Raw genomic sequence first — 15,176 nt, forward strand, 5'->3', positions numbered from 1 at the left:
TGTGGTGAGGAGGGGGGCTCGGTGGTCTGAGAGGTGGGAGACGCGGCCTCAGCCTTTGTCTGCGCCTCAATGCAGACAACAAGCTGCCCTCATCCTCAGCCTCCCGAGGGGGAGCACCTGCGCACTGCTCCAGACGCCGCTATTTGCATACTCCCGCCTCCACGCCACTCCGATTGGTCGGGGGTTTGTTGTGCTCTCGGAGCGCGCCCGCTGATTGGCTGCCCTTTCCGTCGCTCGTTGCTGCACCTGACGCTTCCTGAAGTCGGGCTCAATGTGTCGGTCCTGCCATGTTCCTGCTGTAGAATTAAATGTCGGAAGGGGGAGAGGCCGGGGCGAGGGGAGCCCAGTGACAGGTGAGTGCCGGGCACAGGTCCGCAGCCAGCGCATGCACCCCCCCATAGGGCACAGCCGCCCCCTCCTCTGACATCCACACCACACGTCTGCCATCTGCACACATCGCTGTGGGGTTTCTGGCTGACCCCCCCCCCCCCCCAATAACATTTACCTTAGGAATGATATGTATACACCCTGCACCCCCTCCTGAGAGAAATGTATACATTTATATGGTTTCCCTAAATTAACCCTCCTAACATTTACCTTAGGAATGATATGTATACACCCTGCACCCCCTCCTGAGAGAAATGTATACATTCATATGGTTTCCCTAAATTAACCCTCCTAACATTTACCTCAGGAATGATATGTATACACCCCTGCACCCCTTTTTGATAAATGTATACATTCATATGGTTTCTCAAAATTAACCCCTCAATAGTTACCTCAAAAATGATATGTATAGACCCCTGCACCCCCTCCTCTGAGGTGTATAGACCCCTGCACCCCCTCCCCTGAGGTGTATAGACCCCTGCACCCCCTCCCCTGAGGTGTATAGACCCCTGCACCCCCTCCCCTGAGGTGTATAGACCCCTGCACCCCCTCCCCTGAGGTGTATAGACCCCTGCACCCCCTCCCCTGAGGTGTATAGACCCCTGCACCCCCTCCCCTGAGGTGTATAGACCCCTGCACCCCCTCCCCTGAGGTGTATAGACCCCTGCACCCCCTCCCCTGAGGTGTATAGACCCCTGCACCCCCTCCCCTGAGGTGTATAGACCCCTGCACCCCCTCCCCTGAGGTGTATAGACCCCTGCACCCCGGTTATGATAACTGTATACATTCATATAGTTTCTCAAAATGAACCCTTCAATATTTACCTGAGAAATTATACCTACACCCCACAGCCCCCTCCTGAGGTGTATACACCCTTCTACCCCCCACTTATGATGTGTATATATACGTCATATCATTTCTCTAAAGGAATCCCTAAATATTTACCTCTGAAATTATATGTATACATCCCTTCACCCCCACTATGATAAATGTATACTTTTATATTGTTTCTCTGAATGAACCTCTTAACCTTTACCTTATAAATTCACCCCCGCGGCGCTCCCCCCTGATATATATATATATATATATATATATATAGAGAGAGAGACACAAACACCGGCACCCCCACTTATATACTAACCCTTAGATTAATTTAACTGAACCCCTCAGCATTTACCTTATAAATGTGACCTTGAGGTATATACACCCCTAACTTTGCTATATGTATACATTAATATCACTTTTCTAACTGAACCCCTCGACATTTACCTCCTATGTAGTGCTGCCCCTTCTCAGAGATATGTACACCCCCATTTGTATACCTGAACCCCTCGACGCCCCCCTCCTCTTGGATATATACCCCCCTCTTATTACATATACACTTCAGTACCCCCCCACCATATATTCTCTCATATGTATACAGCTACAGAGCCAACCTCCCCCGTTCTAAAAATGGTGCGGTCCGGCGTCCCCCTTCCGGTATAACTTCAGTCACCCCATAAGTGAGACACATGTACTCCTCCACTACTTTCTATGGATTTTAGACCTGCACCCCACTACAGTCACCATAATTATATATATATATACACTCCCCTTGCCTCCATCACTTATACTCTGCATACTCCCTTTTTTCTATAAGAGACCCTATAAGTAACATTCTTAGACATGGGCCGTGCTGCGGCCTCCTCCTGCACCCCTCCCCTGTATTTCCTTCCCTAGGCGGGTGCCCCCAGCATCCCCCCCCGTCCATAGATCTGCTCATACATATGCAGCACGCCTGCAGCCGTGTCCTCGGTGCTGCCCTGTGTATTGATGTCCCTGCAGTCCCTTGTGAAGGCGCACGTCTCCCGTATATATCACATCTCCTGTAAACCCCCATGTCTCATACATGAGCCATCCCTGCCGCTCCTCATCTCATCCTACAGCATTGTAATCCCTCTGCTTCTTGTATACGTGCCCCTAGAAAATCCCTTACAGATCTTATCCTCCTGCAGACCCTCCTCCCCGCCGTGCGCTGCATACGAGGGTCCTGTAATCCCCCCCATGATTACACAGCATCACATCCTATACTACCCTCCAGTATAATCCCTCTTCAGACTGAGCATGCTCCTTATATACCTACTGTATATATCCATTCAGTGCTGACCATATCGCCCCTTTATCTTGTGAACAATGTGCGTTCAGGACCCCCGAAATATTGTATTACAGTATGTGTTATGGCTGAGAGAGGGGCGCAGCTGATGAAAAATCTGTGCGAGCGGACCCTATCTATAATGTATAATTTATAGCATTATTGTCGTCTTAAAGGGGTTGTCTGATCTTGCCTATCCTGAGGACAACCCCTTTAAGGGTAAGGCCACAAATGGTATATTTTTCATGCATATTTGTGACAATATTTGCAAAGTCCATGACTTGACAGTCCACTTCAAATCCATATTTAACACATGCAAATTTTGCCTAGAACCCACTGCGGCCGAGTGACTTTACCCTGAGGCCCCCTGCACACGAGCGTAGGGGTCCCGTTGCCGTATTTGCGGATCCGCAATACACGGGCACCGTTCCGTGTTCATTCCGCATCACAGATGCGGACCCATTCACTTCAATGGGTCCGCAAATCCGGAGATGCGGAATGGTGCGGAACGGAAGCGTGGAACGGAACCCTACGGAGTGCTTCTGTGGGGTTTCGTCCCGTACTTCCGTTCCGCAAAAAGATAGAACATGTCCTATCTTTTTGCGGAACGGCCGGATCGCGGACCCATTAAAGTGAACGGGTCCGCGATCCGCTGCAGCTGCCCCACGGTCAGTGTTCGTGCATTGCGGCCCGCATTTTGCAGAGGCCTTAGGCTGTGTTCACACGGCGGATGTCGACACTTTTAAAATCTGCCATGTATTCCACGCCCTCTGTTTTCTAATTTTAGTGCCCCAGTTTCCCGTGGTGTCCTTGCAGAATCTATGCCAAGAGCGGACACGTGCGGTCTGGAAAACCACATGTTAATAATCTGCATGCACGGTGGTGCGGACTCCCATTAAAAACAATGTGAGGTGGTTTACGGTGCAGAATTCACACGGAAATCCAGAGCAGAAATCTGCTGTGCGAATATAGACTTGTTTCATATCTCCGTTAAAACAGATCTGGCAGTCTGTTCTGGCCCGGAAAAGCCTGCCGGATCCATGAATACCGGGCGGCGCCGCCGCGCTCTGCCGAGATACCATTCGGCCCCATTCACTATATTGGGGACCGACGGAGATTCGGCTGCTACCTGGCATATATGCCGAGAAGTAGTCAGACGAAAACTGCTGCACACAGCCGGATTTGTCCGACTTGCTCCTTAGCATGTTCTGGATCTCCGCTGGTCATCATTATAGTGAATGGGGTCGGACGGAAACGCGGAAGCATCCGGTATTGACTGATCCGGCAGTGACACAAACCTTAATGAGAGAGGGAGGAATAGGCCGGATGCAGCTGAAACTTTTGCACCCCCCATGGGTATGTTACTGGTGGGAGGATAATTATCGGCTTAGGGGTTTTTATCTTATGATTTAGGGTGGCCGGATTATGCGCGAATGTCGTTCAGAAAAACTGCAGTGTAGTACGGTATCAGCAAAGTGTGTGACGGTAGACAGATCTCGCGTACACTTTGTGTAATCTGCAGTATTTTAGCTGTTGTGTGTTTTTTTTTTTTTATTATTATTTTTGTGTGGATTTCAGCCTTTTCAATGAAAGAGTGACATCTGCAGGAAAATCCGCATCAAAAATGACATAAAAAAACAATAAATAGCGCAGATTTCATACAGATTTTCAGCGCCTAAATCTGCGCCAAATAGGATATGATCTATCTTTTTTGCGGAACTGAGCAACGGGTGTGGACAGCTCTGCCCGCATCTTATGTGGCCCCGTTGAAATGAATGTATCCGCAAAATTGCGGAACGGATGCGGACCCGTTTATACGGTCGTGTGAATGAGCCCTAAAATCATCTGGAGGCCAGGCCGCTGCTACTGAGTGAGTTCTGTTAAAATCTCAAAAAGTGGGCGCACGTTGTTCCTGCTACAATGAGTCCTCCAACTCTGCAGACTGAAGGGTGTGAGGTCTTGGAAGACTCCTTCCTTCTTTGGGACTCAAACAACCCTCTTCCTTCCCAGGTCCTGCAGTCATTAGACTGAAAAACATTTGGGGGACGACGACGACGACAGCGTCTTCTACACTAAAGGGGTTCAGAAATCTCTGTGAAGTAAGATGGGGCTCCAGCTATATTTCACTATACTTTGTAGTCCCGGCCGGTCCCTGAGGGCGGTCCTGGGGCTGTGTGCGAGTCATGCGTATGTCTGATGATCACGTTGTGTATTGTACACATTGCTGACCTATCAGTGAAGTCACTCTCTTTTTATAGTTGCTGTCATATCGGTGGGGTCTCCATCAGCAATTAGGACCCCCCCCTGTGCTTTTCATTTCTAGTTGCCCAGTTTTTGGCATGACCCGCCTCGGGCTGTACCCCTTTTTTTTCCTTGTAGGTGACGGATACTATGGGAGGAGGAGTTCTGTGTATGGGAGAAAAGGACATGGGACCTACCTGAGATGTGCTCTCCGCATCCCCATTTCCGGAGCGCGGCCCCGATCTTCCAGTCCGCAGCTCCGGAAAAAAAATAGAACATGTTTTATTCTTGTCCGCAATTGCGGACAAGAATAGGCATTTCTATCGGGGTGCCGGCCGGGTATATTGCGGATCCGCAATGCGCTACGGACGTGTGAATGGCCCCCAAGGGTCCATTCACACATCCGCATGTGTTTTGCAGATCCACAGATCCGCAAAACACGGACACCGGCAATCGGCAATGTGCGTTTCACATTTTGCGGACCGCACATCGCCGGCACTATAATAGAAAATGCCTAATTTTGTCTGCAATTGCGGACAAGAATAGGACATGTTCTATTTTTTTTTCAGGAACGGAATTGCGGACCCGGAAGTGGGGATCCGAATTTCCAGATCCGGACAGCACATCGTGTGTCCCCATAAAATTGAATGGGTCCGCAATTCCGGAACAGAATTGCGGACGTGTGAATGGAGCCTAAATCTTCACCTAGAACCGTGAGTTAGGCCTCCTGCACACAAATGTTTTTTTTTTTTTTGCGTTTACGGTCAGTTTTTTGCGACTGGCCTCAAATTAACCTAGTAATGATGCCAGTCAGCAGGTACGCATAGTAAAGAATATTAAAGGGGTTTTCCAAGACCTATAATACCCCCCCTATATGTCTGCTCCCCTCACAGAGGTTGTACTTACCTCGCTCCCCGGCACCCACGTCGTTTCTGATGCTGACACGGGTGCCGGGGAGCGAGGTAAGTACAACCTCTGTGAGGGGCCCGGACATATGTGGGGACATTATAGCTCTTGGAGAACCACTTTAATGGCTGGAGAATTGATGAGTACCTGAAGGGATAGTATTCGGAACAGTGCAAACATCCTGGTTATCCTAATGTACTGTCTCTACCAGGGATGCTCAACCTGCAGCCCTCCAGCTGTTGCAAAACTACAACTCCCAGCATGCCTGGACAGTCTACAGCGATCAGCCTACAGCAGGGCATAATGGGAGTTGTAGTTTTACAACAGCTGTAGGGCCGCAGGTTGAGCATCCCTGCTCTCTACGGTTGTGACTGCCTCAGTGTGTCTGTGGATGTAGTGATTTTATTACACGACACGGAGGCTCCTATTGCTATCTCTTTCTTTACTCAAAACTTATAGCAGCAAAGAAAAAAGCATCAATCAAACTGATAACCATGGCAACCAACTCCTCCCCACTGTGCCAGTATAATAGTCTCTGACTCTGCTAATTCCTCCTCTTTCTTTGCTGCTCCCTCACAGATAAGTACTTCAACCTTATGTCTGTGGGTAGTCGTATATGATTTTATGCCTTAGTATATATTTAGGGTATTAATCACTGTTTATTGGGGTATTTTCTCTTAGTTTTTCTAAGATTTGTCCTCTGGTTTGTTTTATTCAGTGTTTTATTTGAGCATTGCCCTCCTTTATCCATTTCTTCCATTCCGGTTTTCCCTCCTTCTATTACTTATACCCCTAATAGTTTATTTTACCCTGTACCTTCCCTCAGTTCTCTGTCCGGTCATTCGATTCGGTCTGCGGCATTTTTCCTGGCTGGCCGTTTCCTCACTGCGCTTCATCTTGCGGCCGAGATCTCGCGAGATCTCGGCCGCCGTCTTCTTCCCCTCTGCAGCTGGTTTTCGCGCTCCCCGCTGTGTTATCGCGGGAGCGCGCGAGACTTCCGCGTTTGTCTCTGCCGGCTACGTCCAGATTACTGCATTGCAGCTCCGGTCAGGTCACCTCGTTTTAGTACAGATTTGTCCCATTTATCCCCATATTTTTCTGCCTCCAGGGGGATTGCCTTCTACCCAGAGTTGTTGCCTCTTAGGTCTGCCACCTTGGCATTTACTGCTATTTTAAAGTCAGTTTATAGCACTATCTGGCATTATACAGGCACATCATGTCCAGGGTGCCTTTACATGTATCTAGCCCTGTCCCTGAGGGCATGGATTCTATGCCTCTCATACAGGATTTAAACACTGTTTCTCCGGACACACAGTCCTTAGCATTGCAGCGCTCTGTGACTGCTGCTATACAGGCAGCCATGGGCTCCATGTCTTCGGCCATTTCGACTTCTATTGCTGAGGCCCTTATGGCCGGCCCTTCCTCCTCTGCACCGGTGGGGCCCTCACCACCTGCAATACCGTTACTTGCCTCCAGAAACAATATGACTGGTGGAAATGTAGCCACCCTTGATGGCGCGCATCGTTCGCGCAAAAGAGCCTACGCCCGCCAGGCAGAAAAGGCGAGGCAATGGAAATGCGCCAGAGCGCAGCATGATACCGAATCGGTTTCTGATCCCGATTCAGATGAGGAGGCTCAGTACCAGTCTTTAGACTTAGTGGAAATAGAGGAGGAAGATCCCTTGGATTCGGACCTGCCAGGTCCGTCATCGGGGTCAGTAGCGCCCAATGAGGTTCCTTTTGACGCCTCAGCAATTTTGGATCCCGCTGGGGAACCACTGTTTGACCCGGATGCTCTCCACCATCCGAGGTCGGCGGAATGGCTTCCGTCCTCACATATTGCCAAATATTTGGAGGCCCGTATACGCCAACCTCTTTCTAAAGAGGCGCGTAATAAACTAAAGGCTGAATGTCCCAGACCTATTGTACCTAACAAAGTCTGCGAAACGCCCGTAGTTGACCCAAAAATGTGTCAATTTTTGGCTAAATCGGGCTGGAACCCCAGGAAGGGTCTTGAATCAGCCCTAAAGTCCTGTCAGGACAAATTGTTGGACCTTTTAGGCCCATTAACAAAAATCTTTGAATTGGCTGAGTCAGCCAGAACCCAGAACACTCTGGTAGACCCGGAAGAACTCCGGGGATGGGTACAACGTGCCGTGTGCCTCACGGGCAATGTTAATGCTTCGCTCTCGATTGAGCGTCGTAAAGCAATCCTATTTAAAATAGAACCTAAATTATCCAATTTAGCCCTGACGGAGACAGGCAAAGAGGCTCAAGGATTGCTCTTTGGGGATTCCTTCATTAAGGATCTCTCCCGATTTGTGGGAGCCTTCACGGCCCTCGATAAGGCTCAAACGTCCATGAAGAGAGTATTCCATGGACGGGTCTCTAACAGGGCCGGCAGCTCCAGGGGCCGCCTGTCCGGCCGTTCATCATACCAGACCCGCGGGTCCGGCAGAGGCTCCTTCTCTTATCGACCCTCCAACCAGGAGTTCCGTCAACCGCCTGCTTTCTTCCCCTCCCGAGGTTCGTCTTGGCGTTCACGTGGAGCCAGAGGTCCATCTTCCAGACGTCCTTTCGGTAAGTCTAATGTCACCGTCTTCTTTGACTCCTTGTGTAGGGGGCAGGCTCCGTCTTTTTTCCCATGTGTGGGAATCCATCACAACAGACCCTTGGGTCCTTTCGACCGTCCGGGGGTTTCACATAGAGTTAGTTTACCCCCACATCCAGATTCCACACCCGTATCCTACGGTTCTCCCAACCTCATCACAACTGCTTTTACATCAGGAACTGTCAGCCCTGTGTCAGAAGGGCGCCATAGAGCGGGCCCCTCCTTCCTCGGAAGGCGTTATCAGCAGTGTGTTTCTGGTGGCCAAAAAAGGAGGCCAGATGAGACCCGTGATCAATCTCAGGGCACTAAACGATTTTGTAAAATATCGGCACTTCAAAATGGAGGGTATCCATCTTCTCAAGGATTTGCTCCTCCAAGGGGATTGGATGGTCAAGTTAGACTTGAAGGACGCCTACCTAACGGTTCCGGTGGCCGAAACATCCAGGGATCTCCTTCGTTTTCTCTGGGATTCGGAGATTTGGAGATTCACCTGTCTTCCCTTCGGTCTCTCGTCCGCCCCTTGGTGTTTCACCAAGCTCCTTCGCCCGGTAATTTCCTGCCTCCGCAGTCAAGGAATTCGTCTGATTATTTATCTGGACGATATCCTTATATTGGCTCAGGATCCTTCTGTTCTTCTGACCCATCTCCAGTGGTCCATGGACCTGTTATCCCGGCTAGGATTCCTCCTGAATTTGGAGAAGTCGTCACTTACCCCGTCCCAGTCCATAGAATTCTTGGGATTCACCATCGATTCTTCCACAATGTCTCTCAGCCTTCCGTCTGCCAAGGTTCGTTCCATTCGCAAGGAACTTCTTCATACTTTGTCTCTCCAACAGGTTCCCTTACGTCATCTTGCCCGAGTCATAGGTCTCCTCTCCTCGTCCATTCAGGCTGTGTTTCCGGCCCCCTTACACTACCGCGGCATGCAGCGTCTCAAGATTGCTCACCTCCATGCGGGAGCATCTTACGCGGATTTAGTCACCCTGGACGAGGACACCAGAGAAGAAATGATGTGGTGGATCCACAACTTGGAGACCTGGAATGGGAAGGCCATAATTGGTCCACTCCCGGATTTTACGATAGACTCAGATGCCAGCCTTCTCGGCTGGGGTGCTTACTGCGACGGTGTGATGACAGGAGGTCCCTGGTCTCCGGTGGAATCCAGGCTCCACATCAACGCCTTGGAACTTCTGGCGGGTTCCTTTGCAGTTCGCAGTTTTGCGAGTGGCTTGTCCAAAATTTGCATCAGACTACGGATGGACAACATTTCCGCAGTTCGGTATGTCAATGCCATGGGAGGCACACATTCAGCGATTTTAACCAGTTTGGCTCGGGATTTCTGGACTTTCTGCCTGGACAGGGAAATCACCGTTTCGGCGGAATACTTGCCGGGACTCCACAATACTCACGCAGACTGGAGCTCACGTTTCCTTTCAGACTCGGGAGATTGGAAATTAGATCGCACAGTGTTCTCCTCCATATCGTCCCTTTGGGGTCCGTTCTCTTTAGACCTCTTTGCGTCACGTTTGAACGCCCAACTTCCACGTTTTTACAGCTGGCGTCCGGATCCGGACGCGGAAGCAGTCGATGCGTTCCTTCAGGATTGGTCCGACCACCTCGCGTACGCTTTTCCCCCGTTTGTGATGGTGTCTCGAGTATTATCTCAGATCCGCCGCCAGGGTGCGGATCTTGTTCTCATAGTCCCGTTTTGGCCCACGCAGTCTTGGTTTCCTCAACTTCTGGAATGCCTAGTTCAGTGCCCACTACTTCTTCCGGTTTTTCCGAGCCTCTTGTTGGATCCAGCGGGTCTACATCACCCTCTCATCCTCGACGGCTCCCTTCATCTCCTGGCTTGCAGAATTTCAGGGAACCCTGGGACATCGCTGGGATTTCGGAAACGGCTCGACGTCTTCTGGACGAAGCTTGGGCGCCGGGGACCAGACGAGCTTATCGGTCGGCCTGGAGGTCCTGGGCTGATTGGTGCCTGGCTAGGCACCTGGATCCCATATCATGTCCTGTGACCGAAGTTCTTCAGTTTCTCGCTTCACTTTTTGAGGACGGTAAGGCTTACCGCACCATCAATTTGTACCGTTCTGCCATTTCCGCGTTTCATCAGGGGTTTAGCGGCTGTCCTGCCGGTCAACACCCTCTTGTTTGCAGGCTTCTCAAGGGTTCCCGCCTATCCCGTCCTCCAAGGCCTCGTTTCTCTTCAACTTGGGATGTCTCTTTGGTGCTGGCCTTGTTCTCCTCATGGCCATCTAATGCGGACCTTTCCCTTCGACATCTTGCAGCCAAGCTGGTTTCCTTATTCTGCTTGATATCGTGCAAAAGGGTGTCGGACGTTCGCGCCTTGGATCATGACGCTCGTTCGTTTACTCCTGAGGGAGTCACGTTCAACATCTCGCGTCGCACCAAAACCAATATTCGGTCGGTGTCGTACCCCAGTTTCCCAGATTCGCCGGCTCTTTGCCCGGTGTTGTGTCTTCAGGAATATGAGGCTCGTGTGGCCTCTCATCGCTCCAATTCTTCTCCGGAACTTTTTCTATCATATAGACGTCCTTTCCGTCCGGTCTCCACTGTCACATTGGCCCGTTGGGTGAAATGGGTTATGACTTTGGCAGGTGTGGATACTGCGATTTTCACTGCTCATTCCACTAGAGGAGCCTCTGCGACCTCTATGGCGTTGGCTGGAGCGCGTCTAGAAGATATTATGAAGATGGCAGATTGGTCTCGTGTATCTACATTCCGTGAGTTTTATTTCAGGCCTACTGTTCACGTGTTTTCCTCCATTGTAGGTCAGCTTTAAACTCGCAATAGGAGCCTCCGTGTCGTGTAATAAAATTACATGATTTTCCTATTGTATGACGTAAAGTCATGATTTTATTAAAGACACGGAGGCGAGTATTGCCCCTCCCATTTTGTAGACCCCCCCTAAGAGTTTGTCTCTGTTATGCATTATTTATTTGCCATGATACTTTGATTTTATCATTTGAATAGGCTGTATGTTCATTACTATGCATTCATGACGATGAGATATTGGGACGTTTTTTTCTACCTTTATTTTGTTTCTTTCATAGGATGAATATGCTGTCTTCTGGGTGCAGATTGTATTTGACTTTCCAGCTTCTGTCTTCCGTTGAAGAATCGAGCTGTTACCGTTGGATGTCAGTTTCCGTGTTTGGAGAGTTTGGTTCTAATCTTCAGAGTTCTGGACTTCGGTCGTCACCAAAGAAAGAGGAGGAATTAGCAGAGTCAGAGACTATTATACTGGCACAGTGGGGAGGAGTTGGTTGCCATGGTTATCAGTTTGATTGATGCTTTTTTCTTTGCTGCTATAAGTTTTGAGTAAAGAAAGAGATAGCAATACTCGCCTCCGTGTCTTTAATAAAATCATGACTTTACGTCATACAATAGGAAAATCATGTAATTGTCCTCAGTAATATTCTGTACACATAACAGCTCCCTCTAGTGGCAGCTCAGAGTGTGACGATTTCCCTGAAGGTTTTTGATGAAGGACTGTATAATGGCCATCTTATTGAGGCGTTCTGTGTCCTTTACACCAAGGACATACCTTACGTCTCTTCTCATATCAGAATACAGGTCAATAGACGTCAGCTCTGCTGTGAGTACTCACAGATGAGACCACTGAATTGGTCATGTAATATTCATGGATGTGACTGGTACAAGCCTGGGAGAAATAGGTTTCCTCTTCATTTACTCTTATAGCTTTTATTTTCAGATATAATGATGGTGAATGCCGTGCAATATTTTTTTTGCTTTGCATTATTTTTATTATTACATGTGTAGGAACTATAGCAAGGAGACTGCCGAAAAGTGGCCTTTTAAGTGTTTTCGCAACCTAAATGAATGGATTTGCAACTAATTAAATTAAAGGGGTTGTCCAGCTTTTAATATGTGATGGCCTAACCAATCAGCGGTGGTGCTGGATGTCGGACAGGCCCTCAGTTAGTAAAAGCTGGACAACCTCTATAAAGCAACCTCAAACATAATATACAAGTGAGTATCCACCGGGGATGATTACCTGCTATTTACATACTTTCTTCACATCTTTCTCCTCGGCTGATTTTTGGCTCTTCTCCATTGGGTCAGACCTGTAATCTGTGTCTACAGCGGAGTCGGCGGTAGTCTGGGACACAACCCCCGTCTCAGAGCAGTAGCTGCAACCAATGGTGAGAAAGGGGGCGTGTCCCAGACTCTGTAGATCTATGGTAGTCACATCCCAGTTTGGACCTCCCTGGTCTATAGAAAGTATCTGCTGACAGCCTTAGATGTAATATGGATTAATCTCTCGGTAAATGACGCGTCTTTCGTATACCGCACCCTACACATCTCCATCTACCGCATGGATGTCCGTATATCCACCAAGGTACAGTGTCCTGATCACACGAATGGTCTGCGTATGTTTTGTGAATGCAGTTTCTGTTTAGTCATCTCTCGATACTTTGGCTTCCAAGAAGATTTCCGTCTCCTGTTATGTCAGGAATGTGCTAGTTCCACCTAGAACCAAGATATTTACGATTCTCGTATTTTGCGTTTCCAAGATTTCGACGTTGAGGGAAGCATTTGTGTGAAGGAGATCTTGTCCTTTGCCTCACGGAATAATTAAATTTATCGGAGAGCTAAAAGGATCGTTTCAAGGACTTTTGGAGAGTACCGAGGTGACTTGTCCTGTGCAGATGGACGTGTCTCCGTCACTGGCATTGTGTGACTACTGTCCAATATATCCGCAGAGGAGAATCGCCTTGTGAGTAAATTAGATCTAATGAAATGATGATGTCACCACCTGCTGGTTAGAGAACTGTTCGCTTCTGTTATCGAAAACAAATTCTCTAAAAAGCAAAATAATTAACAGCCAAATGTGTCCCGAAAAAGAACACCACAAAGTTATTATGGTAGCCCAACAAATAAAAAAGTTAGGACTATTAAACTGCCATGTGAATGATAAAAAGGGTCTGATCATTAAAGGGGTTGTGCTCTGATTTGATGTAAAAAACTAAAATCAGACATCATATAGAACATGACAACCTCTTTCCTACAAAGCTAGAACCAGCCCTGGACCTCGCATGGATCTAGAGATCTCCACATTCATTGCTCTGATTGTTCTGCTAGATTTATTTTAGGTTGGCAGCTCAGGGGGCGCGTGTCCTTTCTATGGCCGCTCGGGGGGGTGGCGTGTCCTTTCTATGGCAGCTCAGGGGGGGTGGCGTGTCCTTTCTATGGCAGCTCAGGGGGGGTGGCGTGTCCTTTCTATGGCAGCTCAGGGGGGGTGGCGTGTCCTTTCTATGGCAGCTCAGGGGGCGCGTGTCCTTTCTATGGCAGCTCAGGGGGCGCGTGTCCTTTCTATGGCAGCTCAGGGGGCGCGTGTCCTTTCTATGGCAGCTCAGGGGGCGCGTGTCCTTTCTATGGCAGCTCAGGGGGCGCGTGTCCTTTCTATGGCAGCTCAGGGGGGCGTGTCCTTTCTATGGCAACTCAGGGGGGGTGGCGTGTCCTTTCTATGGCAGCTCAGGGGGGGTGGCGTGTCCTTTCTATGGCAGCTCGGGGGGGGGGGGGGGGTCCTTTCTATGGCAGCTCAGGGGGGGTGGCGTGTCCTTTCTATGGCAGCTCAGGGGGGGTGGCGTGTCCTTTCTATGGCAGCTCAGGGGGGGTGGCGTGTCCTTTCTATGGCAGCTCAGGGGGGGGGAGGCGTGTCCTTTCTATGGCAGCTCAGGGGGGGGAGGCGTGTCCTTTCTATGGCAGCTCAGGGGGGGGGGAGGCGTGTCCTTTCTATGGCAGCTCAGGGGGGGGGGAGGCGTGTCCTTTCTATGGCAGCTCAGGGGGCGCGTGTCCTTTCTATGGCAGCTCAGGGGGCGCGTGTCCTTTCTATGGCAGCTCAGGGGGCGCGTGTCCTTTCTATGGCAGCTCAGGGGGGCGCGTGTCCTTTCTATGGCAGCTCAGGGGGCGCGTGTCCTTTCTATGGCAGCTCAGGGGGTGGCGTGTCCTTTCTATGGCAGCTCAGGGGGTGGCGTGTCCTTTCTATGGCAGCTCAGGGGGTGGCGTGTCCTTTCTATGGCAGCTCAGGGGGGGTGGCGTGTCCTTTCTATGGCAGCTCGGGGGGGTGGCGTGTCCTTTCTATGGCAGCTCAGGGGGGGTGGCGTGTCCTTTCTATGGCAGCTCAGGGGGGGTGGCGTGTCCTTTCTATGGCAGCTCAGGGGGGGGTGTCCTTTCTATGGCACATAGTGTGCTCTTTGCATCCATTCCGTCCCCATAGAGAATGAATGGGTCCGCACCCTTTCCGCACAACGGATGCAAACCACACTTGCGGACGTGTGAATAGAGCCTTAGAAGCTTGAGGTAAAAGCACCAGCACTTCAGACCCCCCCTCCCCCCAAAAAATAAAAATATGCCATAAGCCAATATGCTCTGGTAGTATTTTGTATATTGTGTTATAGTATTAGTGCAGCATATTACTATAACCTTTAAAAAAAACAATTAAACATCAATAAAAAAAAAAAGCTCTAAAAATTCAGCGACCCTTTTTTTTCAATTCTAGTTCTGCTTTATTGTTTCTCTCTCGTCGCCTTGCTCTGTCATGGCCGACTTGGAGGAAGTTCGATCCTCGGTGAGGTCTACAGGTCGTGTCCATCGGAGCCATGAGACCATCACAAGCAGAAATGTAGCTCTTGAGGAGACGCAACCTCTGACTGCTATATTGTCCTTTCGCCTGAGAACGTTTTTTTGGCCGGGTTTTTGGAAGCTGAACTTCATCTGCGTGTTGAAAGGAGCAAACAATGAGGCATTGACCAGCGCCAGGGGAGAGCATTGTTACCTGTACTTCAAGCGTAATATTTTACTTTCCGCTGACGAGAACTTTGCTGGTTTGAAGCTACACACTTGAGATGGA

The 15,176-nt window shown here is 49.6% G+C and overlaps 1 protein-coding gene across 8 annotated transcripts in view; it reads left to right on the forward strand.

Moving 5' to 3' along the window:
- The first annotated feature begins 228 nt into the window (after nucleotides 1-228).
- RALGPS1 (Ral GEF with PH domain and SH3 binding motif 1) overlaps nucleotides 229-15,176 on the forward strand; it is a 351,272-nt gene continuing 336,324 nt past the window's right edge. For 7 of the 8 annotated variants that reach the window (XM_040442455.1, XM_040442457.1, XM_040442458.1 and 4 more), the window contains exon 1: nucleotides 229-353. The gene's annotated coding sequence lies outside the window, so the exon portion shown is untranslated. The remainder of the gene's footprint in view (nucleotides 354-15,176) is intronic. The other variant, XM_040442456.1, reaches the window with a different exon arrangement.

This window comes from Bufo bufo, chromosome 8 (assembly GCF_905171765.1).
Source record: "Bufo bufo chromosome 8, aBufBuf1.1, whole genome shotgun sequence".
Taxonomy (NCBI): Eukaryota; Metazoa; Chordata; class Amphibia; order Anura; family Bufonidae; genus Bufo; species Bufo bufo.